This window comes from Lepidochelys kempii, chromosome 6, assembly GCF_965140265.1.
Source record: "Lepidochelys kempii isolate rLepKem1 chromosome 6, rLepKem1.hap2, whole genome shotgun sequence".
Lineage (NCBI taxonomy): Eukaryota > Metazoa > Chordata > Testudines > Cheloniidae > Lepidochelys > Lepidochelys kempii.
In genome coordinates this window covers 108,256,627-108,277,248 of record NC_133261.1, presented here as the reverse complement: position 1 = coordinate 108,277,248, position 20,622 = coordinate 108,256,627, and the positions used below count along the sequence as shown (strand labels likewise).

Below are 20,622 nucleotides of genomic sequence, written 5' to 3'. Positions count from 1 at the left end.
CTAATATGAAGCAGAGGTCATCTGATATGGTCACTGCTATATTGTTCCTAAGAGAGTGCATGATAGTGGTTTGGGAGCAGAGATATGTAAGATATAGTGTATGCATCAATATCACACACACACACAATTAGGATCTTGTTATGAGACAGTTTCTATTAACATCATATTAGAGCCAGCAACCTAAATGATACAAAGTCAATGGAACCATTAGAATGTGTGCCATACTGTACAAACTCCCTCTGAAACTCAGGAAACATTGCAGGACCATCCATATGATGCCCTAAGGGTCTATCCTCCCTTTGATGCATATGCATAACTCTCATTAATGTTAATAGCAGTTACACGTGAATAGTTAGGGGAGAACAGACCCTCTGTTTAATATGAAAGCATGATCTCAGATGATTCCACGGGAGCTTTGGGATCCAATACAATGTCAAAGAAGCTAGTATAATCCAGGCATTAGTGTTCAAATGGCCAATGAAGTCAAAGTGATATTGTGTGCTATACATAGTGTATGTAAGAAATGTACTGCTCGAAGACAGAGGTGGGCAAACTACGGCCCGTGGGCCACATCCGGCCCGCGGGACCATCTTGCTCGGCCCCTGAGCTCCCGGCCCAGGAGGCTAGCCCCCGGCCCCTCCCCCACTGTCCCCCCTTCCCTACAGCCCACAGCACGCTGGCCCGCAGCTCCTGCTAGGCAGCGCGGCAGCAGTGTATCTGGCTCTGGCCGGATGGCAGGGCTTTGCTGCTCTGAGCAGCATGGTAAGGGTGGGGATTGGATAAGGGGCAAAATGTCCCAGGGGGCAGTCAGGGGACAGGGAGCAGGGGGGGTTGGATAGCCGTGGGAGTCCCAGGGGGGCCTCTCTAGGGGTGGGGGTGTGGATAGGGGTTGGGGCAGTCTGGGGACAGGGAGAAGGGGGGGTTGGATAGGTGTGGAAGTTCTGGGGGGGGCCCTCTCTGCGGGCGGGGGTGTAGATAGGGGTCGGGGCACTCAGGTGACAGGGAGAAGGGGGGCTTGGATAGGGGGTAGGGTCCCGGGGGGTGGTTAGGGGCCGGGGTCCCAGGAGGGGGTGGTCAGGGGACAAGGAGCGTTGGATGGGTTGGGAGTTCTGATAGCGGGCAGGGGCCAGGCTCTTTGGGGAGGCACAGCCTTTCCTACCCAGCCCTCCGTACAGTTTCGCAACCCCAGTGTGGTCCTCGGGCCAAAAAGTTTGCCTATCCCTGCTCTAAGAAATGCAGTGTACACTTTAAGAATATGAATCTATCAAGGGCACTTTTATACAGCCCACTGCCTTGTGGTAGTATCTGACCAGATCACATTTTTAAACATATTTATACCCACAGCACCCTGTGAGGCAGGGAATTCTATTATCCCCATTCTGTAGATGGGAAATTGACTCACCGAGAGACAAAGTGACTTGCCCGAGATCACAGAGGACTATTTGGAAGAGCAGAGAATTGAACCCACATATCCTAAATTCTAACCCAGTTTGCTAGCCACTGGAATAGCCATATTCCCCTATCTCCTTAAACGTCCATGTCTGTTGAAGAAAGATGGTGTTCATTTTACAGGAACTCAGTGTTATTCAATGGAATTTGCCATGTAGGGCAGGATAGTCTCTGTAGGATTAATGCAGCATTAAAGATTGAAGACAGTTTTAGGCATTGATTTAAGTATATTTTTAATCATCAATATTTTATATAAGCATTGTAAAACAATGCTTGAAAATTTTGTCTTAAGGACTATGGATGGGATTTTCAGAAGTGCTTAGCGCTGGGCAAACTGCTACAATTAAAATCAGTGGTAGAACTCCCATTGACTTCAACAGGGAGCAGAGTTAGGCTCAACACTGAGCACTTTTGAAAATCCCCTAAATGTGCAAGGTGTTTGGGCCATTACATTGAGCTTTTGCATTCACAGTAAACAGGGAGTGAACTCACCATCCAATTTCAAAGGAGATCAAATTCAACATGCCAGGATCCATTCCTGCCAATAGAGGTGGTGGAAAAGGTATGGCCTGATAGATGCAACCACAAAGGAATCTTCAAAAGGCAGTAACTAGGAGTCAGTGGGTACTGCATCCCCAAAGCTTTGTGCCATAAATCGCTACTGTTAATGTCAACACCAAATCAGCCATTTTGTGCTGTGTACTGTATCGTTGTTACACACAGGACCTAGACACAAAGACCTAAGCTAGTTTTGAACTTACATGAGAGGTAAAAGATACTTTGTCCATCCTCTGTGCTATCCAACTCCATTTCAGGGGGGCTTTCAGTTCACTGGTCTTCCTGGAGGCCGAGGACATATTCCAATCTATGATCAATTATCCTTCCTCAGTCCAATCTCTGACTCACCCTGCTCCCTGAACTGCACCCAGAATGCAGTGCTGCTTGTGAAGTGTGGAGCAGTACTCAGCCTATGGAAACTTTTGTTCTGAAGATAAAATGTACCACCTATGGGCCAGATCCTCTTATTGTCAAATGTTGTGCTTACTGCTGGGTGCAGTCATAATGGGATAGTAGTAAGCATTATACTTGCTGGTGTTTGTGGGGTTGACTCCTTCATCATTACAATAGCCATTAGAATCTCTAATGTGACTGTAGATACTATGTAAATTTTACCCTATTTTTACCTCTCTGCCACTTTTCCTTTGCACTCTGTCATTCAAATAAGTATTTACACCTCTATTAAAACACAGTCTATTTACCTGACAGACTGTAGTGACTAGGATGGAGAATTAATACTCTAGACACAAACGTTCCCACTTCAGTTAAAAAAAGAAAGCTGTGGTTTGTTGTTTCTCAATACTTAATGTCACCATATTCCTTGTGCCTGTATTAAAATCGTATTCCAGACTAAAATCCCTCTGAACAAGAACAAGTTGGAGAAAGAAGACAAAGGAATAGCTGTGTGTGTGTGTGATGTATATTTTATGTATGTATGTGTATTCATCTGCATGGAATCATCTATAAAATGTTTGTGCGGTGTGCATTTATATACATGTGTGTGTACATATAACTCTCTGCGTATAACTATACGTGTATATGTAGATATACACAGTGTATGCGTGTGTATATAATACAGTTGATTAAAAAATAAAGCCTTCTATTCATTTCTGCCTTGATAAATGCATAAATGTACAGACAGTTTCTTGGCCACAACTACTGCATGCTTGACAGTTATGGTCACCTCATACCAGACCTCACCTAGACCTGGGGCAAAGACAAATCCAGTTTGATTGATTGGGATATTGTGTATTCATTCATTAGTCCAGGTTTTGGCAGACAAGACCTGGCAGGTATCTTCTTGTAAGCAGACGGCTTTCCTGGTGTGGTCTTGGCTTTTCTGGCAGTTTAGCTGTGAAATTTTATACACTTATGTGGTGGGGATTAAGGATATCAGGGCTCCAAGATTTCTCATATATTAGACAGCATATGCCGACTCAACCCTCCCTGCAGTGTTCTCTTTCTCCAAGAAAAAGGAGTTTACCTTGTTGTTGTTGGGCTTTTCTATAATGGGTGGGCCCTGGGCCTACTTATCAGTGTTTTGTTTTATGCAGAAAGCAGCTGGAATAAGTAGTAACTTTAGTATAACATTCATCCTCCAGTTGCTGCCAGCACAGCCCCCAAAAACCAAACTGGGTTTTAATCTTCTCTCCAGGGAGAGAGGTAAAGTGAAAAAGGGAACAGAAAAGATAACCAGAAACCAAACTAGCATTTTCAGTGGTAATGCATTGTTGACATGCCAATTATGTATAGGAAGTTTGGGTTCCCAGGCCTGGAGATACGTCACCTCTAATGTTGGTATTAATACATGTTTAAGCTGAAGGATTTTGGCTACTGAAGCAGACAGCAGAGAGAAAGTACTGCTCTTGTGGACCTTTCAGATTTCTTTTTCATTCATCATTTTCCCTCTGTCATAAATCCACCACTTTGTTTTTAAACTCACCAAGAAAAATATAGAGCGGATCACATTGAAATAAATGGGCCTGATCCTCCTTTACACTAAGGCCACCTTATACCACTTTATAAATAAACAAAGCTAAACAGAAATCAAAGATCTACTTCTCCTAATTCTCCACTAAGCACAGAATCTCTAATGATAGCAATGATGGTCTTTTATCTTCAATGATTTTATAAACATTAATGTCTCCTGTGCAAAGGAGCAATATAAGTCTTCCTCACTTTCGGAATGCATGAAGGGGCCAGACAAAACAACAGTATGGCACGCAAGGACTGCTACATATCTGTGCTGTTGCCTACAGTGCTACAGTGTTCTGGGAGTTGGGGGCAGGGCCAGGGCATTGATCAGCATAGCAGCTACATACACAACACTCTCTCCAAATGTTGCACAGCAACTTGCCCTCCCGGAGCTTCCAGAAGTGAAATGCCCCCAGGCACTCCTCCGAACTCTCTGTTCAACAGACTGTGGCTTAATGCCACAGTTGACCCCTGACTAATTAATCCTCACAACGCCCCTGTGCTGTAGGTAAGTATTATTAACCCTATTTTACAGATGGTGAAAAAGAGATAGAAAGATCAAGTGTTTTGCCCAGCGTCACAGAGGAAGCCAGCATCTGTGCTGAGATTAGAATTGAGTATCTCCTGATTCTCAGACATTCAGGACACCTTTCCCTCAAACAGCTTTTTAATTTTGGATAGCTTTTGAATCTTGGATAGTTTAAGTTCACCCCTTTTACAAGCCTATGACAAATTTTGTACAAAATATGCATTGTGAGGTATCATTTGAAAACTCATAATTTTCTGATCATTATTTTCCTGGTCAAGTATGTGTGGGAACATTGTATGTGAAATTATAAGATTCTACTGTATAACATTACTGAGACATGTTCCAAGTTTAGAAAAGCAGGCACAAATCAATTCCTCAGAGACAAAAGGCAGACTGACGTCTTAGCCAGGTATCAACAAAATCAAATGGACTATCACCTGGTTAAGAGGCAATTCTTTGGCAGGAAAAAGGTTGTCAGTGAGAAATCTACATTTGGGCAAAGAAACATCTGGAAGTTCCTGTCCCCCCGTACTGGCTGTCTCCTCAGCTGGAGATGATTTTCAAAGAAAAGAGAACTATAAGAAAGGGGAAAAGATGCCCCGAAATACTCCTTCCTTACTCTCTACCCATGGCACCAACAATACCTGAAGGACAAGTAAATTAACATTGAACTGGGAGAAGAGGTCCTGGCTGAAAGGATTTCAGACAGTGAGACTGCTAAAGCATGTGATGAGAGAAACCTCCGCTTTGAATTCATTTAGCTTGTTAAGTTAGATATTAATTACCTTTTATTTTTTTATAAGCAATTCTGAAGCAATAGGGACTGTGTAGTTTTGGACAAATGAGATGCACTGTGGCATGCACACTACCCCATTACATTCCCTCTGGGATTGTTTTCCTGTACAGAGGTTTGGGATTTTAAGGAAATCCACCCAGTCATGAGGATATAGGGGGATTCCAGATGCTGCGGAATCTTTTTTTAGAGAATGACAGTTCACATTTTATTTTGACAAAAAGATATTTTTACAGGACTAGGAGTGCAGCAAGTTATTTTTAGGAAACAGCAGCATACATTAAATATTTGCCTGAGTGCTAAAGGGGTTCAGCATAAGCACAGGATGGTGCAGGACTCTGGGGATTAGGTGTAAAAAATATATGTGAATGATTATTGTGTCAGTAAAGCACAAATCAACAGACTTTTAATGAGCCCAGTACTTCTGGAGACAAGTATGAGGAAGTTCAATGATTTTAATCTAATAGACTTCACTGGAGGGCTCAGCCTTGCAGAAGACTTTCTAAATTCAGAGTCTTCATATAGTGCTTTTTTCTCTTTCAACAGACTAGAACACTTCAGCCCCGATTCAGCCCCGTTCTTCAGCACTTTGAATATGTGAGTAGTCCCATTGTTTAAGAACCTTGCTTAATTGGGTTCTGGGAACTGAAGATGAAGAGACCAGTCAGCAAAAACAAAACAAAAAGATGACAGCCAAAACGAAGGAAGACAACAAAGGAAGTCCAGCAATAGCATACCACTTTAAAACTGGTTGACATTTTACATTAGGAACCTTTTCACTTCCTGGCCAAAAAAAAAATGTTCTTTTGGGAGATGTTATTCATTTCTGAATTGAACCTAAATCAGAAATCTCTCCAAGGTCCAGGTACAATTGATTTGTCCAAAACATTCTCCATCCTTAAGGCTTATCTTCTTGGGAAACAAGGTTGAGGAATGGGAACCTTTACTTGAAATTTAATGTGAATTTTTTAAAAGAACAAATTACCTTTGTTCATATGTGCATTATATTTCCCACTATCACTTGTGTTCACAAATGACAGAATTTGCCTATGCAACCCATTTGCACAAGTCAAGGCCAACTGAACAACAATGTGGTTTCTGTGTGTGAATCTAGAGCAGTATGTGACAATGCCTAACAAAAATCTATGGCAGAACTAATTACTCCAGGGAAAATCTCAGTTTTAGAACGGTTTCAGCTTCCCAGGCTTGTGTTCCCAGACATAAGTTGGCAGAGAATAGGTTTCCAATAATGTCACCTGAGATGTTTTCAAAAATAAAATATGAGGAACCCTATGAAAAAGCTAACTAAAACAAAAAGTTCAGGGGAAAAATGTTCATTAATTGTACACTAGTACAGAGGACCTGATTCAACAACATACTTTAAGCATGAGTGTTTCCATTACATTCAATATTCTTTGTTGAATAAGGGTGAATGTATTTCTACAATTTCATTTTTGAGGCAGCCTAAGAAGGAAACATATTGAAATTCATGTTTGTCTGCACACAAGGCTGTCATTGGAAGGCCACAGTGTATTTAATTAATAGAAGGTTGTATTACCAAAGGTAAGAATGAAAATTATAGCCCTTCGTTTAACTTTCACATTCACACCTGACCACCACCACAGGGAATACTTAACTGCACATCACTTCACATGATATTCACAGATGCGGAAGATAAAACAAATATTTGATCAGATGAGTATGAAATGTGCTTACTAAAACATATTTGCAAAACTTGTAATAGCATTAAGATTTTAGGAACAACCAATGGACATTAAAGACACCAGTACATAGTCTTTACCTTCTAATTTTACAGAGCACTCTAATCGAGTGGTTAGAGGCAAATGAATTTACACCAGTACTTTGTGTAGAAAATTGTAATTGCATTAACTTTTAGGCAATTTAACAATTTTGCATTGGTAGCACCCATGAGTAAAGCATGCTCTGTGTATATGCATTCCAGGCTGACCAAAATATGCCTGGGGGATGGGGGGACAGGGCAGATCTGACTTCTTTCTTAATATAAGACCAACTGTACTTCTCCTGTGAAGCTGTTAAATTATATATGTGATATTGTTTAAATCAAATGTGATTTATTGATTTCAGACGTAAGCCTTGTCTAAACACAAACATGTAGTGGTTGAATTAAAACAGTTTAGTTAAATTGGTGCAAGCCCCAATCTAGACACTCTTCAGTTTTATTCAGTTTAGCTTAAACTGTTCTTAATAGACTTAAATTAATCCAAAATAGGCCTGGTTTAAACCAAAACTATGAGAGTCAACACACAGCCTTTTGCCCTAGTTTACCCAAATGGGTTTAAAATCACACTCTAAATTACATCAGTGCAACTCTGCATGTAGATCTTAGATACAGGAGGGAATTTCAGAGAAAGTCCAAAGATTGAAGATCCACCAGGTGTCTATAATTAACAACAAGTACAGAGTATTATGATCCTTACAGAAGGACAAACATTTTTCCCCTATAGAACACAAAATCAAATTAACAGTGACAGTGGTACTGAAATGTTAAAGAAATAATTTCAAAATGAGTGCAATAAAATGTCAATGGTAGATAGGGTTTGAGGGTAATAAATGAGTAAATTAAATATGTAATGACTAAAAGCAAAATTAGGTGTAATTGGACTTCTTGTTGCCATATGTGTCTCCTTCTAACATCCACTTAGCAGATCCCAGGAAATGATGATTGGAAACATGGGGATGCCAGTCCCTGACTTAGTTTCTTGTCTTCTCTATTGATCTAATAGGACTCACAAGGCAGGGGAATCTGAAGTGGAAGCAGCAGGTGCAAGGCTGAGTATTTCCTACATTTCCACCCTTTACTGCTAGTGAGTAGAGCAACAAGAGCACCCGATCAGGGAAGAAGATAGAGTCCTCTAGGGACTTCCTATCCTCTGAAGGAAGATTTTGCTCTGTGCTAGCTCCTACTCCCCCAAGGCGTGGGGGAAGAGAGATATAAAACATGCAATACAAATTATGCATAAAGTCTGTCTGGAAGATCCTAAAATCTTCTAATATGAAGGAGATTACATCAGGTATTTCAAAATTCTCTGAGAGAGGACCCTCTGGCCTCCCTCATTACATCAATGTAGATTCTCTCTACTGATAGAAATTGGAATGAGACCACTAAGAATGTGCCCCTACATGGCCGTGCAAGTGTCTGTCTAAAGGCATCCTTGGAGACATGACCCACTTTCAGATACATTTTCTCACTTGTCTTCATTCTCCTTCCCTACCTGCATCCCATCATTGGAAACTGCTGTAATGCTGCATCAATATGTGACGCCAAAACCGGTGATAAATAAAAGGATTGGTACACTTCCACATCTATCTCCATTCACTTTAGCCACTGGTGCCAAGTACCTTATGTGAGATGCCATGTGCTTTCGCTCCCATAGCCTTCAGTGGGAGTTAAGGGGACTTTGAACCTTGCACAATCAAGCCATAAAAGAGAAACAAGTGTATACATTGCATCAAGAAGGCTCATGCCATAGAGCAGGATGATCTCTAGGCTGACCAGTGTTGTGATAAGATCTTTCCAAACCATTGTAAAGCAGAATCCAACAAGTTGCATACTCCTGATGGTTATCAACAGAGTTATCTCATCTAGTTTTCATGGAATTTTTCCATGTGCACATACATGTTATTTTAACCCATAACAGTTGTTAAATTGAAAACCCATGTGCCTAGTGCTTGAAATCATCCTTGTTTACTCAATTTACCTCTCTACAGAAATGCCAGTCAAATTGAAAAAGCATTAGGGACCGATTCAGGAAAGTACATAAGCGTGTGATTAACTCCATCCCTATTCAGGACACTATTTAAGTATTTGCTAAAAGTAAAACCAATGCTTAATTATTGTCCCTAAATATAGACGCTTTCCTGAATTGGAGCCTAGAACAGAAATGCCAGTACTACCCATGGACATGTTTCTATAGTCACTAACGACATCCCATAGGTAGCTGCTGTACAATGACTGAAAAGACATATTGGTTAATTAGAGTTGAGAGTTGTCTGTCAGACAAGCAATACTGTAGTGGAGTTTTTTTTTTTTTTTAATGTGGTTGATTAGCTTTACAAATTGAAAAACATGTTGAGATCCACATGAAACCAGACCTTGATACTCTATTCCTTGCCCTAACATAATTTATTTATTTGATGGCTTAGCGCACTAAGGATTAGATACTAAAATACATATCCTGCTGGAGTCAGAAGCAAAGAGAAAAAATTAACGCAACCTTTGCAAGTATTTGGCTTTCTTTTCTTAAGCAACAAGGAAAGCATAATCCAATCCTATCATTGTATTGACCTTAACAATAAATGTGCCATTGTATTCATGTATTGCTCGCATATAATGAATAGCAGAGTATCCTGCTTTAAATAGATAAACAGGTAATAGTTAGTACTGTCTCCAGAAAGCCATATGTTATACAAACACTCTCATAAAACAATGTTGTATGCTTTATTTTAATGAAGCATAACACTGGGACATATGCACTCCTCCTTTATCAAGACTCTGTTTCTTTCTGTCTTAGACAACAGAGATTTTTGTGCTTGGAAGAAAAGGGGAAAGAAAATAATGAATTGGGAGAAAATGTCGGCTATCACCGTACAGGTTAAGATATATTAACTACTAGAAATCTGAATGCCAACTTATGGGGCTTAAAGTGTTACACAGAGCAGTGATACAGTTCATACCTGTACCAAGGCCTAAATCAAAACCCTGGATCCATACACTGGGAAAGTTCAGATCCAAATCTCTAAATACCAACTTGTTTATTGTCAATACAACCCACCTGTAAACATCCAGATTTGAAAGGGCCTTTTAATGCACTGGCCAGGGAGAAGGATACATGCATTTTGTGCCTGGTTTAGAAAGAAATACAAGATGCATGTACCAAACCTGCAAGTCAGCCATAGGGAAAAGGATGCACTGGCACATGTCTTTTTGATCATAGGGATGAATGGCCACAGCCAATCCGGACTTCCTTTGGCTAAAAGTGTTTCACCTCTTCAGCTAGAATGGCAGTGAGACTGATGAACCCATCCAGGCCTGACATCGGGATTGTGTGAGCCTTAGAGGAACAAGCAAGGAAATGCAAGGTGAGATTTTTGCTGTTTTGGTGGAATATTTGAAGATGACTGGAAATAATTTGACCACTCGAGACTTGGGTTCTGAGCTTTGCCTGAAGCAACTGGTAACTTTCCAAAACAACAAGATTGAGCACAGTCTATCCTTCTGACCAATATTATCACATTATTTCCTTGCAGTCCTTTGTCTGTAATTATCTGTTCTCTTGTCTTGTATGTAGAGTGATACTCTTTGGGGCAGAGACTGTCCTTTTGCCTGTGTTTGTACAGCACCTAGCAGACCACGGGCCCTGATCTATGACTAGGGCTCCTATGTGCTATGGTAATGCAAATAATAATCAATAATAATATTAACTATGCTTGGGTATTGAGAGATATGGTGAGGTCCAGTCCTGTGAGGAGCTGAGTGGTTCATGCAAGGTGCCTACTTCAGTGGGAATTGAGAGTTCTTAAAACTTGGCAGGAGGTCCTGAGCTCCTTGCAGGAAGGGGCCCAGACGGAGGAAACCATTTTTAGCTATTTCACTTTAAAAGTGAGTCAATTGCCTATTTCAGGCATGATTCTGCTCCCGCTGATGTCAAGGGGAGTTTTGCCACTTAAGTTGCAGGGAGCAGGATCTAGCCCATGTAGCACAATGTATCTTGTTAACCTTTTTGGTTGACTTTTCTTTCTATGTATAGCTCTGTGAATCCTTTTTGTGGTGGCAAAAGCACTAGAGGACACTTCTGTTGATAGATTTTTATCACTTCAGTAATTTGGGGCCATTAAGGCACTGGGGTAGTGTGAAATCCAGCACAAAGCTCCAGGGTTTTAATGCCCCAAATTACTAGAGGTGGAGTTATATTCACTATTATTCCCCTCATGAGGAACCTCCATAGCTAGCTGGCTCTGCTTGGTAGTACCACGGTGGTAGTGCGCTACTCCCTCCCTGCCCCTTTTTGGGTGGTTAACACTATAGGCCAGGAGCAGTCTCGCCACTTAAGGGACTGGGGAGTATAGACTGTGGTTATCTTGGGCAAGTGGGGGTGCGAGGGTGTCGAGAGGAGAGTTCCTTGCCCTCCAAAGCAGAGCAGGGGCCCCTTGGATAGTGCTTTCGGATCCTTTGGAATTAAAGGTGCTGTAGAAATGTAAGAGTATTATTAACATTTCCACTCTCCCTTTTCCAAAGGGGGTGCAGAGAATGCTATGGACCATTAGGGGAACAGAGGAAGGGAGAATTGTAGAGCCAGTGAGGAAGCTAGTAGAAAAGATTCTGCCTGATGTAACACAAATGTTGCCACAATTATCATTTTATCCCAATGTGGGTCCTTATACACTCAGTTTTACACTATGTATGTGGTGTCACTGAAAGACAAGCTTCCCACAAAGTCAAATGAGGTCCTTGATTTTAGTGGGAGTTTGCCAGAGGAAGGCTACAGTAAAAACTAAATTCAAAGTGAGTAAGGACCTCAGAATGTTACCCACAACTAACAGAGCCTTCTCCTTTGGTGAGAACAGAGCTCTCACTTCTCAAGGTGCTGGGAGGGATGCTAAGAACAGTGACAGTTGTTTCCCAGGCAGAAAGGTTCGGCAGGAAGCCAGTATTTAATCACGTAGCCACAACACATCATTTCAGAGCGTCACTCAGTGCAACCACTTGATGCACTGCACTGCACCTCTGTAACATAATGCTGGCTTCCTGCCAGTAATTTAGAGAAAGCTGCTATCAGTATATATAATTGCTTCCCTTGATGAAATCACCCAGTGAAATGGCAGGGCTAGACCAGGGAGGAAAGGGAGAGTTATGAGACCACAAAGTTCTCAGACTTCCAAGTTGTACCTATTAACCAGCAATTAAATTACTGGCCAGCTTCAAAAGTCCACCACAACTGGCACTAATTGTCAGCCCTGTTGGCAGTCTCAGCAGGATTAAATGTACAGGAAGACAGAGCTACTCTGCATCCTAGAGATGATGCCTCCAGGTCAGGTTTGAGGCACATCAGCAGGGACTGTGAGGAAGCTTACACTGCTGCTGCCTGGGCTGTACCTGATCTGCAGATAGGCTGAGGACTTTGCACATCAGGGTTGTCGAGCCAGCACCTGAGGCATGTTGTGCACACACTAAGAAGAAGACTGTTGCTGTGCATGTTGGCAAGGGGATGCCAAACTGAGGAGGTGTGCCAGTTGCCAAGTAAGCACAAAATAAGTGACTGTACAGTGCATAAGTTAGGGCACATTGACTTATATGCCCCATTTTCTGTTCTATATACTGATGTTCTTTTCAAAGGAAATATAGATTTCCAGTTACCTCTGCCCTGTAGCTCAGACATTCATGGAGAGGTGGTTACATGCAAACAGAAAGAAAGGGCCCGGGGGAGGATGGTTTGGTGATTAATACATTGGATTGGCATTCAGGAGATCTAGGTTCAGTTTTAGGCTCTGCCACAGACTACATTTGTGACCCTCGGAAAGTCACTTAGTCCCTCTGTGACAGATCCTGATCTGTAGAAGGAGGGTAATAATTAGAGCTGGATGGAAAATAGTTCTATTTTGTGAAAACTTTTGAGGTTTCAAATTTTATTTTTGTTCATTTGGGACAAAACAAAATCCTTAGAAAGTTTTTGTGAAATAGTAGTAATGATGAGAAGTCCATTTGCGGATCAAAAAGATCAGGTTTTTGGTTTGGGTCTCTCTTTTTCTGTTTCTCATCCACACTGAACCTAAGAAAGCATCTCATCAAAAATGTAGTCAAAATCCATTTTTTCCACAATACATTTTGGTATCAAAGAAAAGGAACAATGGCATATTTGCATAACGGGGCCTCAATCTCATTTGAGGCATCTAGGTATCACGGAAACAAAAATAAATAATAATAATTAGAGGGCTGAAGCTCCATTTTGCTGTAACTTATTTTGTAGTTTGTGATTGTTTCGTAACTTCAATAGGAATTGCAAGAATGTGCTATCTTCCTCTCTGGGTAACCGTGCCCAGTTCAGACTATGCTACATTTACAGAAGGTTGCTGTGATTCCCAGAAGAAGGGAGAGGATCGTCCCAAATAGATTTTGGAGGACAGGAAAGGCTAAAAACTAGCATTGTGCAGAGATATATTTCTTGGGGAAGGTGAGTGAATGCCAAATAAAACTGATGTTGATCTGCTCTATATGATGTCCTAATCTTTCTGTAGAAATATTGCAAGAGGGGGAGTCTTCTTATTTGCTCACTAGCAATCCACCTGCAGTCACATATCCTCTGTTATATACTGCAGGTAGTACAGTGTCCAGTTCTTTCTTAGGATATTAATAACAAGAAGAAAAATCTAGATCTGTTGATCATAGATTGTTCCTTAATTCATCTTTATTGACATGTTGACCTGAGGGGACGTTGCAGCTACTCTAGCCTCCAAAGACATAATGCAGGTCGCAGTCTCACACCATCCTGAACACCCAGTATGCTGAGCAGACATAACTCAGAAAAACGGAGAGGAAGAGAGAGCACCTCCTCCCTTATACAACTAATGCCATCTAGTGGCAACAACTAAAGAGACCTCCGGGAAGGTATAAGATGGTTTACACGTACAGCAGTTATTAACAGTCTTTTGAGCACATTAATAGCACCAAGTAAAATTCAATAATTTATGTAAAGAATGAAATGCCTAAACATTCTGTCTCGACCCTATCTTTTTGCATGTTGCAGAATGAGATATAGCATCAATTATGTAAGCAAGGGCTTCATATCTATTCCTTCTACAATCATAAGCAAGAGAGACATATTTGAGGTTCTGGTGTGATCACTGAAAGCCTTCCTACAAATGCCTTGTTGCCATGCATTTTCAATATTGGCAGTAGGTCAGAATTACAGTACACTCTACTCACATACTGAGCTGTGTAACCAAGCCTCAAGGCACTGGAGGGTATGTGTAAATGTACCGTAAAAGTAAAAGATATGAATGGAGCCCTTAGAAAATCTCAGAGGCATGCACCCTATTGAGTAAGAATGTGCCTTCTGCACTGCTCTACTAAGGTGCACAAAATAGTACTCATCAATGGGACATAACTGTGTCTTTTTAGGATATTGGACTCTCCAAGATCAGTTAAAAAGTAGATTTATATGGACAAACATGAATTCTGATCCTCAATGAAGACTATCTCTTGTATCTAGGGGCAATTGTGAGACGTGATGGTACATAACAATCTATGTAGGGTCATATTACTTACTGTTGCCTTTGAAAATTACAGGAACAATAGATGCTGAGCTAATGTTTTTCTTAGTGAATTCTTTGTTTTCTCCTTACACTGAACTGTCTGAATGAAACTGCCAGGGTAGCAATAAGAGGGGAGGTTTATGCTTTCTCATACACTAAAACTGACATTACGACTTTCCTAAAGCTTGCTTCACGCATACAACTATCCTTTCCTCTCAGCTACACGAATGCGACTCCATTGAAATTATAGGAGTTTGGTCCAAAAACTCTACTTTTATATCATTTTAGAATTATTTTTTCTTATCTCAGACTAGCACTGGAATTAAAAGGCACAGCATCCTATTTCCCAGACACTTTAAGGAGTTGCAGTACATTTTGAGCATTTCCCTCGACTTTACTGCTTAAATAAATGATATGTATCTTTTGCTGCTATGAGCTCCACATTCACAGCCACTGAAAGAACTTGTTTCCGTATAAAATTTTAATACACAGCAAATGTGTACCTTGCATAATCTGGATTTCACTTCCCCCTCTGATTCTATCACCTTTCAGGCAAGTTATTTATTTGTAGGAGGTAAACCAAAGAAATCACCCACTTTTAAACCAGGCCAGATCTTGAGGTGGGGGGGATCATTTTACACCAGCTGAGGATCTGGCTTTATGTTCCTTGGCTCAAATAGTCAATAAATTCTCAAGTAGGGATTTTAGCCTGCTCCATCCATATATATAATTTACTGTGGTTTGCTAAATAAACTACAACATGCTAGATATACCTTGATCCTCAACTTGGAGACTTTTGGGCTCCTTCCCTCTAGGAAAATTACAGTACATAATATAATTTGAATGGTAGACTACGCTAGCACAGCTCAGAGCAGAAGTACACAGAAGAGCCCCAGGCTTAGGACAATGCAAGTGAGAGCTTTAAAGCCAGCTTTGCCTCCCACCACTGATCTGGCCTATACCTCTCAAGTGTAGCTCAGCGTGAGTCACTCATTCACTTATAGAAAACAGAAAAGGAGGACTTGTGGCACCTTAGAGACTAACCAATTTATTTGAGCATAAGCTTTCGTGAGCTACAGCTCACTTCATCGGATGCATGTCTCTAAGCTGCCACAAGTACTCCTTTTCTTTTTGCGAATACAGACTAACACGGCTGTTACTCTGAAATCATTCACTTATTTCCATCCCGAAGTTCACTACATTCTACACAAATTTGCCATCTCCTCATTTTTACTGTTGAAACAGTATTTACATCTGAAATAAAGAACCAGGAAACACAGGTCATAGAAAGAATCATTTGTGCAAAAGGAAAGAATCTTGCATCATTTTAAGTTTGCTGTGTGAATAAAAAAAAATTGTGTGTCCTTCTTTTTGCATATTTATCACACATTGTAATCCCATGTTTGGTCCTTGCCAGGTTGAGAGGCATGATCTGGCCCAGGATCTTCACCAGAATTGATGGGAGAGATTTTCAAAGGCATAAAGGGGAGATAAGCATCTGGTTCCCATTGACATTTATACCCTTTAATGCCAGGGTTTCTTCCTTTTATACTTTTGTATCATTCTGTCTATTGTGTATAATCAGGATTATTATTTTTTTTTTTTAAAGAAAAAGTAGAAGAGAAACCCAAGGGCTCCAAGGCTTGAAACCAGGTGTGAAAAATAGATATCCTACTTGACATTGGACCAGAATAAATTCATTCTCTATTGATTTCTGGATTCAGAGGCCTGATCTTTCTCATTCAGTTCTCCCACATAAATGGAAGCTAATATTCCTCTTCTGCATAAAAATGAAATTAAAGTATTAATCAAAATCATATAAATGAGGCAAAAACTCAACCCTGCCCTTGTGCCTAACTAATTTTTTTGAACAGCTCTGGTCTGTTCACCTCTGTGCTGAGTTGGTAATGTATCCCCCTTCGGTCGATTCAAGATCTCTAGCAACACCTATGGGAGAATCTTTAATTAATCCTCTGTTACTGTTGTAATTGCACTATCCTGAGGGAAAGGCTGAGTAGCCAGGAATATTATTTTAAACATATACTGTAAACAACATTTGTCCTCAGGAGAGTTCAATTAATACAACAGTTTTGACCCTTTCACTGCTGGGTGCTTAACAGTTTCTTTTCCTAAACCAACAAAAAGGTCTTATGTCCTTTCATGTGGGCTTATTTAGACTTCATGCTAAAAAAACACAACTGAGTGCAATTACATATGAACCCACCCAATAAAATAATTGCTTACAGGCTGCTTAAAATATTTCCATGTAAATGAAGAAAGCTCTGACTTTTCACTCCCTTCCACCCTACTGTCTCATTATTAAATGCAGGTCTCTGTGAAAACAGATTTCTCTGACAGTGGCATAATCGCTAACTCTGCAGTATCCTTCATATTTGCGGTAAACAGGATCTGCTCATTTTCCTTATTTCTCTTAGACAGTCTATATAAAGGCAGCATTATCCAGTGGTTGGAGCAAGGGAACAAGGATTCCTGTATCCTGTTTCCAGTTCCGGCCATAGTGAGGTGAATTTTTCTAATTGTAAAATGTTAATAAAATTTCAAATTTTGATTTTTTTAAAAATGTGACCAACTGTACAGCTGTTTAAAATTTTAACAAAAAGATTCCTAAAGGAATTTTTAAAAAATTATTCACAATTTTCCTCGCCTTTTTTTGAGCAGCTGTATTGTGCCATGGACTCACTATGTGTTATTGGGTAAGTTATGTGAAACTTTTTATGCCACCTACCCATCTGCATTATGGGTAGGATAAAGCATATCAATTCCACCAGGTTGCTCTCATGGTAAGTTAATATCTGTAAAGAATTTGAGATTCTCCCAAGACAGCTGTTATATAAGTGCAATGCATTTTTATAGTGAATACAAATAAAAAAACAAAAGTAACACTATCATTTTTTAAAAAAAGTTGACTACATATAATGTTTATATTTTTCTACTGTGCTCATCACCCTGGTATCTGAGTATCTCTGAATGTGATCAAGTGGAATTTTATTTTTGTGTATATATACATATACACAAAAACAGTATCTCTGTGATCAAGTGGAATTTTATTTTTGTGTATACATATACACAAAAATAAAATTCCACTTGATCACATTCAGAGATCAGAGTATACCAGGGTGATGAGCACAGTAGAGAAATATAAACATTAAATTAGATAGATGCATCTTGATTATGCTAGGTCTGAACTTGGCCCAGTTACTACATCTTCCTCTTGTTTTAGACATTATCCAGAGCTAAAGCTGTTTGCCCAGACCATAATCACCCTTACTCGCTCTCTGATTTTCCAGGATGATTCTAACAACCACGTCTGGAATCTCTGGTTGCTGGCTTATGCATACCCCCCTTCTTTAAATTTTTCTTTCTTTCCTCCCCACGTGGCTATGCCTATGGAGATGGAAGCTCCCTAGTACAATAGTTGTGCCAGCTTTTTTGAATCCACTGCTACTTCTCCACTTTAGAATCTCAGCCCGTCCCAGGATCTGAAGAGCTTTTTAACTTGCATATTGGGATAAGCCTTCAGACAAAGCAACAATCCCTTCAGATTCCTCCTCTCTTTTTTTCTCTCTCTCTCTCTCTTTTCCCACCAGAACGTTTCAGTAGCCTGCTCTTTAGCACAAACTTCAGAATGAATATTGTTTGCAGGACAAATACAATGAAGTAAATCTTCTCACAGGGCCAGTCTGGGAAATTAAACATTGATTGGATTGCACTGAGAAAAGCATGAGGAAAAAATACAAATAGAAACAAACAAAACAGCCAGGGCACAAACTCATTTACCTGCAATGGACGGATTAAAGGTTCTGAGACTCAACAGGCCTAAGCTGAGCCTTCTTCATGTCATTCACCATACTAGTATTATCAGGCCAAGAAAGGGAAAAACAATGATAAAATGTAAACACTTTTGGAGACTTGTATATTGCCAGAGAGACAAAGACTATAGGGGGTGGGCTTGGGGATAGAAGGAGTAGAGGAGGAAGAAAAGCCGTTTTGTAGTGAAATCATGTTTTCCACAGTGTGAAAAAGGATCATGACCACAGTTAAATCACATAGGATTAGGCCGTAACATACAAAGAACCTTTCTACAAATAAAACTTTATTCTCTGAATTCAATAGAAGGTTTAATTGTAATTAATTTGTAAAAGGAAAAAGCAAGCAATACATTTCTTAAACTAACAGTCCTGAGAATATAATACATGTATCTCTCTTCTGGAAAATTTATTAAGCATTAGTTAAAAAAAAAGAAAGAGAGAGAGAGAGAGAGCAAACTGAATCTCTCTGTTCTTGCCAGTTTCTGCGGCTGTGGTGAATTATCGCAAACTTCATAAATGTAAGTAAAAATGGAACCCTTGAAGTCTCAGTCACTTTATTTCAACAGAATGTAACCATATTCCAATTTGCACTTGAATTAATGGGAGACTACATAGCTTTGAAAGTCTTAAAGAGCATGTCACACCTATTATAACACATTTTATTAATCAGTGCCTTACATTAAGAGAGACCATCCAGCCAAGCTTTCTGCAACTCTTTCAAAAGAAGAAAAAAAAGAAAGAAAAAAATGCATTTGTTCTTTGCATGCAGTAGTTCAACGATATCACAAACCAATTCTGTTAAGCAGACACATTAGGAGATTCATCATAGCTGTGCAGAACATTCAGATTCACTTAAAACACCTTCACTGATAGTTAATACTAATGCTATATTTTTTAATGAACACTAAATGTTAATATTTTGATATCAATGGTTTATTTCCTTCTATTCCCCCCCATATCATTTTGCATGTCCGAGCTCCATCAGAGCAAACACTTACTATCTCCCTTTGATGTTGTCAAATATTAGGACTGGCTTTTGACAATGTTGATACAGTACTGTTAGTCAATATTCATAGGTGTAACCTGAAATGCTCGAGAAGAATTCATAGTGATTCATAGTGGGAAGAATGGTGATGTCCAGTATGTAAAAAAGAAAAAAATGCTAGATTTTCATATACAGCTCAGTTCAGCGCAGACATCCACAGTTAAGTTTCTGGTAGATCTTGATAATAAAGAGAAATATAAACTACGATTTCCTTTTTTTCTTCTTGTGGAAAAAATGGTATAGGTAGGGGAAGGGGAGAAAATGGTAACTCCTGTGCAAATAATAATAATAATAATAATAATAATAATAATAATTAATAAATAATAAAAGTAAGCTTCAGATATATTTTATTTATAGTATATTAACTGTAAGATTAAATGTATGTTCATTATAATAAATTTATAATTCATAAATAAACTTTAGTCAGAAAACTGTTTTTTCTGGCTTTCAGTAGGAGTATTTGACCTTCCAGAAGGAAAACAGTAGTAGAAAATGCTTCACACTGGTAATGGGGCCGAGTCTGGGGATATTTATGCATGTGAGACACACCTCATAATGTTACCAGTCTATAAAGCTATTCAGAACCATTTTACATGCCTTCCAAATGGAAAAAAATAAATATACATTCCATTATTGAATATTAGTGTAGTTGGAACAATGTTAGATACTACACAACACCCTTTTTGATTATTCTTTCTAAAATGCTTCAGCATTGTCAATGTATGTATTCACCTGTTATTTCATCATGCAATCACAGGGTCAAGTTCCACCCTCACAAGTACATGTGAGTGGCCTGGATCTGGGGACAGATTATGGCCTGCAGAAATTAGAGGTGAAAAGGGTTTATTTGCCTATTTATCCTAGCATCCCAGCAGTGCAGGATTGTTCCCTATATTACAAATTGGAGCACTTTGTCCAGTTCAGTTTTGAATGAAGGAAGCAACGAGACTTCTACCATTTCATTTTGCGACCTTTTGAAACCATAGTTGCATAGATCTCACTATTAGGCAAGATTTCCTCAATGTTTCTATTTTCAATTTCATCTCATCCCCATCCCCTTGTGCAGTACCAATAAACAAATATTGTGCAAAGAACCTGACCTCCCAAAGTTGTAATTTATAGCACTTTCCAGAACACAGTATGCCAAACAAAA

The 20,622-nt window shown here is 39.7% G+C and overlaps 1 long non-coding RNA gene across 1 annotated transcript in view; it reads left to right on the top strand.

Annotated features, from left to right (window-relative positions):
* LOC140913911 (uncharacterized) overlaps nucleotides 1–16,282 on the top strand; it is a 32,369-nt gene extending 16,087 nt beyond the window's left edge. The window contains exons 2-5 of the long non-coding RNA XR_012159692.1: nucleotides 5,850–5,900; nucleotides 10,280–10,424; nucleotides 13,337–13,513; nucleotides 16,204–16,282. This is a non-coding gene — a long non-coding RNA (uncharacterized lncRNA). The remainder of the gene's footprint in view (nucleotides 1–5,849; nucleotides 5,901–10,279; nucleotides 10,425–13,336; nucleotides 13,514–16,203) is intronic.
* The last annotated feature ends 4,340 nt before the right edge of the window (nucleotides 16,283–20,622 follow it).